The sequence below is a fragment of the Leucopleurus acutus genome (genome assembly GCF_964270905.1).
Source record: "Leucopleurus acutus genome assembly, chromosome: 13".
Classification (NCBI taxonomy): domain Eukaryota; kingdom Metazoa; phylum Chordata; class Mammalia; order Artiodactyla; family Delphinidae; genus Leucopleurus; species Leucopleurus acutus.
This window is the reverse complement of record NC_139155.1, coordinates 54,915,074-54,922,668: the sequence shown is the minus strand read 5'-3', so window position 1 is coordinate 54,922,668 and position 7,595 is coordinate 54,915,074. Positions and strand designations below refer to the sequence as shown.

Here is a 7,595-nt window from a genome sequence, read left to right as displayed (position 1 = left end):
AGGCAAATATGATCTGGTAGGTCTTTATGTAGAATATTCTAGGCCTCTTGCTCCTTTGGCCTTAGCCCTGCACATATGAGTACAACCAAGGAGCCTCCTCTTTAGGACCTGGGCAGTGTTCATGATCTTCATTACTTACTCAGAGTGGTACCGAGTTACCCATCTTTTTCACCATCTCTGCTGCTCTTCCTGGGTGCTTATCTCTCTAACGTTGCTGAAGGCAGGGCCTTGGTTAGATCAGCTGTGGGTTCCCCCTGCAGCATCACCTGTACACCACTTGGACTACTGCCGTTCATAGATGCCTTCCTTTCCAGGTTGCACTGGGGTTCATTTTCCACCATAATAAATGCTCCTCCTGATGTGGATCTTTCTAGAGATGCTGAGAACTCTTCTTATTTATTAGAAAAGAAGAAAAATTCTGTTCATGGTATATAGGCACCTGGGTTCTGCCAGCTGTCTCCCTTTCTCAGGTTTATACTGGACTTAGAAGACAACCCATGAGTGTCATGGTCTTCCTGTTTCCCACACTGGGTTATTCCCTTTGTCCATCTACTCTGGCAGGTGACAGCTAAGAGGAGCCACCTACCTGTCTAAAAGACGTGCAGAAGACAGTGTCCCCTCAATTCCCTGGCTCCCAAGCCTTCTCCGTGGGGAAAGACATCAGCCAAATTGTCTTTGGGCAACTGCTCTCCAGAAAGCCACAGTGTATACCCATTTTCCCTGTCATCTTAACAGCCTCGCCATTAGAAATAGGGAAATCCTCGTTTCTCCTATGTTTAGCCCTGTCTTATGCTCTCAGGCTCCCAGGCATGGGTCACCAGAGGCCATTTGTAACACAGCCCCCTCAATCACTGAACAGTGAGTTACAGGTATGGGATAGAGAGTTTAACTCATCAACTTCTCGGTAGCATTAATCCTTTTACAACATAACTCAATAACTCTTCTGATTTTTTTAATATGAAGAAATGAATTTTCTAATAAAGAACTTGTTAGGAATGGTCTGAAACCTTAGGAGAAGGTAAGGCTGAAGAGATAGGTTCTTCTGAATTTGTAAGTTTGCAAATTGCTGGGCCAGAGTTCTCCCCTGAGGATGACGCAACTCTTGGAGTCTTGATCATGTCTGGCTCTTAAAAATTGTAGTGATATACCTTTTAATACTCAGAGTGATGATTTAAATAATTATCTTGAACAGAAAGCACTTCTGAGGCATGACTGATTATGAATTCTAAGTCTTGAAGCTCTTAGAATTCAAAAAATATAATCATAACACATTTTATTTTAACTAATATTAATATTTTTATGGATTGTATTATCCTTTACTCACTTGGAAGTGGGTTTAAGTCTATAATGCCAACACTGGGGAGGATAAATAGTAATATGGACAACCCAAAATATGAATTATTTTTAAATCAATGAGATGCTTTCTATCTTGTAATGTAGCAGACCTAACCTAGTTATTTATGTTTTGGTTGGGCTAACATTAAGAGCAATTTATAATCCTTGAACATATATTTATGAGTGCTAAGGTAAATGATGTGCAGGTGTTTTATATTCCTAATCCATGAGGGCCTCCTGCTTTTCCCCAAGTCTAGCCCCTTACCGTTTCTTCACCCTTCCCACAAGACCTTGACCATCAACCATTTTCTCATTGCTCTTGCATCTTCTTTGTCTACTTTCCATTGATTCTTTCTTCTAAGCCTATATTTTGGGGATATTGGGGGATATGTACACACACACACAAATTCTTTTGAAACTGTTTTCTCTGCAGGTTCTCGCAACAATCATTTGTTTAACTGACAACCTTTTTGAGATCATGATATATACTGTCTACCTTCACTTTATGTTTTACTCACTTTTCATGCATTTAAAAATTGTTTTTACCCTCACTTCTATATTAGTTTCCTATGGCTGCTATAACAAATAACCACAAACTTGGTGATTTAAAACAACGTAAATTTATTCTCTTATAATTCCTGAGGCTGGCATTCAAATCTGGTTAACTGGGCTAAAACCAAGGGGTTGGCAGGACCGCACTCCCTCTGAGAATCCAGGGAAGAATCCATTTCCTTGCCTTTTTTCAGCTCCTAGTGGCCATCTGGCTCCTTCTTGCATCTTCAAAGCCCACATCGTAGCATCTTCTGCTGAGGTTATTGTGTCACTTTCTGTGCCAACTCTCCTTCCACCTCCCTTCTCTAGAGATACTTGTGATTGCATTTAGGGCCCACCCAGATGATCCAGGAGAATCTTCTCACCCCCAGATCCTTAACATAATCACACCTAGACTCTCTGGGAGTCAGTAATCAGCCTGCATCACATTTCTGATCACAAACGTGAAGTCGTTACTCATCCCTTTCTCTGCCTTTGTGCAGCATTTAGAGACTGGCTTCTTGGAACACCCCTCTGTCTAACTTCTGTGTCAATTACTCCTGTTTCTCTCACAAGCATGTTATGTCCTTCTCTTCTTCCTCTCACTTCTAAATGTAGGTTTTCTTCAGTATACTCTCCTAAGTTTTATTTTTCTTGCTTTCTGGACTACCTTCCTTGACCGTCTCCTCCATATCTACACCTTCTCAATCTTCATCTCCTGGGCAAACCCCCTTCAGGACTCCAGCTGTGGTTTCCAGCTGCTTGCTAGACATCTTTCACATGGACAACCCTGAGTAATGAGACTGAACTCATTACCCACTCTCTAGACCTCTTCTGTCTCCTTAATCAGCATCACAGTTAGTGACCCACCATTCAGAAGAATAATATAAGCTCTTTCTCTTTCTTTGTCGTGGCCACTACCTTATTTCAAACCCTAGATGACTCTGATATAAACTGTATCAGTAATTTCCTAACAGATTTTCCTCTCTGTGATTCTTAGCAATTCCCTACTTTGTTTTGAGAATCAGCTTTCTAAAACCTAGCTGTAACTGGTATAAATTTTGCATTCATAATCCTCAGCGCCACTGCCCCCCCCCCCGCCGCAACCTTGCCCTGCCCCAGCATGTTCTGATTAAAATCAGATTTGTGGCCTTCAAGGCTCTCTCCAACTTGATTTCAGGTGTAACTTATAGATTTATCCCCCACCGCTATACTCACCGTAGACTCCTTCCACAACCTGCCAAATGTGAAGAGTTCATGTCTCTGTGCCACTGTGTATTCTATTACACGTATTTCCTCCTTTTTCATTATGAAAATCTCACAGTGCAGACCTCCAGGCAGAACATAATATGCAAAGACATGACAGTGAAATGTATTTTAAATTTAAACAATTATTCAATCTTCTCCTTGCTTTGCCATTGAAAGTGTTAGTACTCTCTGCTGGGCCTTGTTAAGGAATGCCTTCATCAGACTTGGAGGTCCTGTCTGAATTTTCTGTTAGTGAAGGGAAGGCTCTACTTAGTCAAAGGCCTAGTTTTTTTGTTTGTTTGTTTTGTTTTGTTTAAAAAAAGACACATTTATTCAGTGTCATGATCAGACTATTACATTTAGCAATCAACAGCATGGGTGCAAAAAAAAAAACCTACATTAAAACCCTTTGCTGGAATGCTTTACACTTTCCACAGAACAGAAACTAAAATAACCTGTTATACAATTAGTTACAAATACAGTCCTCGAGTCTTTTTGCCCATACACATGAGTATTGTCTAAAACATGTCTTCTTTATAGCAGCTGGGCCCTGCCACCACTGTGCTCGGCTGAGTTCACAAATCTGTTGTAACCTGTAGCTTCCCTGTCACTTCTCTGGCTCCCCTCTCCTGCTAAGCTTTGTTTCCTGGCAGTAATTAAAACCTTCTGCCACTGCCACAGCTACTGCTGCTGCTGGAACCACCACAGCCACCTCGGTTTCGGGGTTTGGCAAAGTATTGGCCTCCACCACCACAGGGGCCAGAACTTCTGCCTCCAAAGTTTCCTCCTTTCATGGGTCCAAAATTTGAAGATTGATTGTTGTAACTGCCAAAATCATTGTAGCTTCCACCACCTCCAAAACTGCTTCCATCATTACCAAATCCATTGTAGCCATCCCCACTGCCACCATATCCACCGCTACCAGGGCTGCCACCAAAGCCACCTTGACCACTGAAGTTTCCTCCATGACCAAAGCTGCCATTCCCACCAAAACCACCTCCACGACCACCACCAAAGTTTCCAGAACCACTTTGACCTCTTTGGCTGGATGAGGCACTAGCCATCTCTTGCTTAGATAGGGCTTTCCTTACTTCACAGTTGTGGCTATTCACAGTGTGGTATTTCTAAATGACAATCTTGTCTACAGAGTTATGGTCATCAAAGGTTACGAAAGCAAAGCCTCTCTTTTTGCCACTGCCTCGATCAGTCATGATTTCAATCACTTCAATTTTCCCATACTGTTCAAAATAATCTCTTAGGTGATGTTCTTCAGTGTCTTCTTTAATGCCACCAACAAAAATCTTTTTCACAGTTAAGTGGGCACCGGGTCTTTGAGAATCTTCTCTTGAGACAGCCCTCTTTGGTTCCACAACTCTTCCATCCCCTCATGTGGCCTTGCCTTCATGGCTGCATCCACCTCCTCCACAGTGGCATACATGACAACCCCGAAGCCTCTGGAGCGCCTGGTGTTTGGATCCTTCGTCACCACACAATCTGTGAGCGCTCCCCGCTGCTCACAACGGCTCCTCAGGCTCTCATTGGTTGTTTCAAAGCTCAAACCTCTGATGAAGAGCTTCCGCAGCTCTTCGGGCTCTTTGGGTGACTCTGACTTAGACATGACGGCAGTGGAGCGAGGGCAGACATCAACGTTGCTTACTCGGTGGTGTCCACGGTCAGAAAGGAGTAATCTACCGAACGTATCTCCAAAGGCCTAGTTTTAATGTTAATTTCTTTTATCCTTCTTTATTTTATACATTAATTCTACAACTCTTTAATGAATACCTGCTGTGTGCTAGATACTATTCTAGGCCCTGAAAGATAAAATAACAAGCAAAACTAACATGATCCCTGCCTTTTGGAGGTTACGGATTAGTGGGAAAACAGTATTAATCAAATACAATAAGATAGAAGTCAATGACATCTATGTCAAGTGCTAAGAAGAGGTGCCCAGTTTTATCAGAGTGTATCATTGGGGTGCTGACCTAGTTGGGGGATTCAAAACAGGCTTCCCTGAGGAAAAAATGAATGAATAGCAAAGGGGAGGGAGGCATTCTGAAAAGACCTTATCCACGTATTACACAGAGACTAATTTGGGGAAGAAAAAAAACCCACCTAAAATATACATTTAGCTACTAATTGAGAATGTGCATATAGTTAAATGTAGAAATTATATCCTCTAAATATACCTCTGAAGATATAAAGCTATGTTAGGGCCAAAATTGGCACCAAGAGCTAGCTCAGCACTTTTAATGGATGTGCTGGGGTATAAATATCTTTACAATGTTACCTGGGATCCTGTAAATAGCTTTGTGAGAAAGGTCAATACGTTTTGCCTTTCCAAAGTGTTTCAGAAATGTTCCATAGGAATAATTCTTACTTCCTTAGGAGCACCTGTCTTGCTCATTGTTTGCTCAACAGCTGCAAAACAACTTACTCTCTTATTGCAGTTTTTCTTTCCCCTTTAATGCGAGAAATCAGAGAGTTAAGTGTTAATCATGCTCCGCATTTATCAGCATTGTCATCATCAGAGCACAAAATGTCTCTTGTTTCATGTTTATATTTCCCCCATCTTCCTTTGTTCTTCCTATTCCACTGCCCACACCACATATCTCTTTAAATATACATGTATTAGATTCAATGCATCCAAAATGAACTTGCTCTCCACCCCAAACTGCTGTTCTTCACTTCTAGTCTCACAGGTCAGAACTCTGCTAATGGGTGTCAGTGACCCCACCTCCCAGATATCTCTGGACTCCATCCTTCCATCCATCCATGCTGCCACTCCTAGATTCAGGTCCTTGCTATTTATTTCCTGCACTACTGAAACTGATCTCCCTGATTGTCTTCCTAACTCTAGTCTTATTTGCTAAATGCAGCCAAAATGACTTTTCTAAAACACATATCTGATCATACCACTCCTCTGCTTAAAAACCTTCCATGGCTCACAATTTTCTGATGGAAGTCCTTAGAATGGTGTCAAGGCTCCTCACCTTTGACCCCTGTCTGCAGTTCTGGCATCACTGTACCCTCTTCGTAAGCATCCACTTTGCCTGCCTCTTGAGCTACTTGGCAGCCCCCTACATGTACCTCTTGTTTCTTGCCTCTGTGCCTTAGCACGTGGTGTTCAAAAGTCAGAGATGATTAGAAAAAGGTATTCCAAATAGAAAATCCAGCAAAAGAGCAAAGGCACTTGGACAGTCAGGGTAAACAATGTTTAGGAAAGCATTTATACAGAGTAAAAGAAATAAAGAATCAAGGAATTGTGCACTTAAAACTACTGTAAGAAACAGCCAGTAGACCAGTTAGGGTAGGACATAGTTTCTACGTGACAGGATTAGAAGAATAAGGGAACTGGGGAGGATAAAGGAAAATTATTGAAGGTTTTTGGAAAAGAGAGTGATATGAGCAGAGTTGTTGGCTGGTTGTGTCATATAGATTGAGCTGCACAGAGAAAGGATTGGAAACAAGTTAATAGGTTAGGAGCCAGTTGGGATAGTTTAGGGCCACTGATTAGAGGATAGACAGGGGCTCATCCTTAAAGATGGTAAAGAAGTGTGTTTTCATATTCCACTGAATAAACTAATTATTTGAATTTTTCCCTTTTAAAGTGCATCAGTTTGAAAGCCTCCTCCGGTTTATCCAGTATACACGTGTGGAAGTTATAAGTTGGATGGGAATTTATCACTTAATTTAAAATTGTTACATATTTAATCATATATTGTTTAATCTATACACATAATGTGCCCATTGTTTACAGTCATGAAGCATTAGGAATGTTGACATTGACATTTAAGAATCTAATGAAGAGGGTGAAATTCTAATAAATCTCCAATTTAGTTTAAAACAATTTGTGACAAATTTGTAATTTGGCAACCATCTAATGAAAATTCTTATATAGCAAAGCAAGATCTTGTAAAAAAAAAAAAAAGATAGCAATGATCATATTCCTCTTATGATTTCCTTGGTTGGGAATGGAGCCTGTTTCCAGCCAAAGTGTGTTACTTGCCCATTGCATACTGAGAATTTATCTTTCATCTTGTTATTTACAATCAAAACTCAAAAATATAAAAGTAATCCAGCTGAATTTTATAAAGGCAAGGACTTCAAATAGTGAAAGCATTTTAGAATCCATTGTTAATATTGAAACACATAGTCAAATTTCAATGCAATTTTAATATATGCTCCCAACCGAAATGTTAGCAGGACTCCTAGAGATGAATGAGAAACTGACTTTTGATTCAGTTCCCGTGAACTGAGTTCAGAAATGCCCTTGGATCAGCCCCTATTAGACTAGGTTGAGAGTACTTTATGTCCTGTGCTTTGTGGTCTTATGCGGTATGTTGATAAACTTGAGAGAGGTGGGGTCACTGTGGGCCAGGTTCACACTCAGTGAGTCTACCTGTGGTAGACTATGCTGCCAGCCTTGATCTTCCTGGAGGAAATAGTTATCTTCCAGAAGGTGTGATATGACTCTCAGTCAA

General features: G+C 41.0%; 1 pseudogene across 1 annotated transcript; it reads right to left on the bottom strand.

Moving 5' to 3' along the window:
* Positions 1 to 3,603: 3,603 nt before the first annotated feature.
* LOC309971024 (heterogeneous nuclear ribonucleoprotein A1-like) lies at positions 3,604 to 4,732 on the bottom strand (annotated as a pseudogene). The gene has a single exon. The product of its transcript is annotated as a heterogeneous nuclear ribonucleoprotein A1-like (transcript).
* Between the last annotated feature and the right edge of the window lie 2,863 nt (positions 4,733 to 7,595).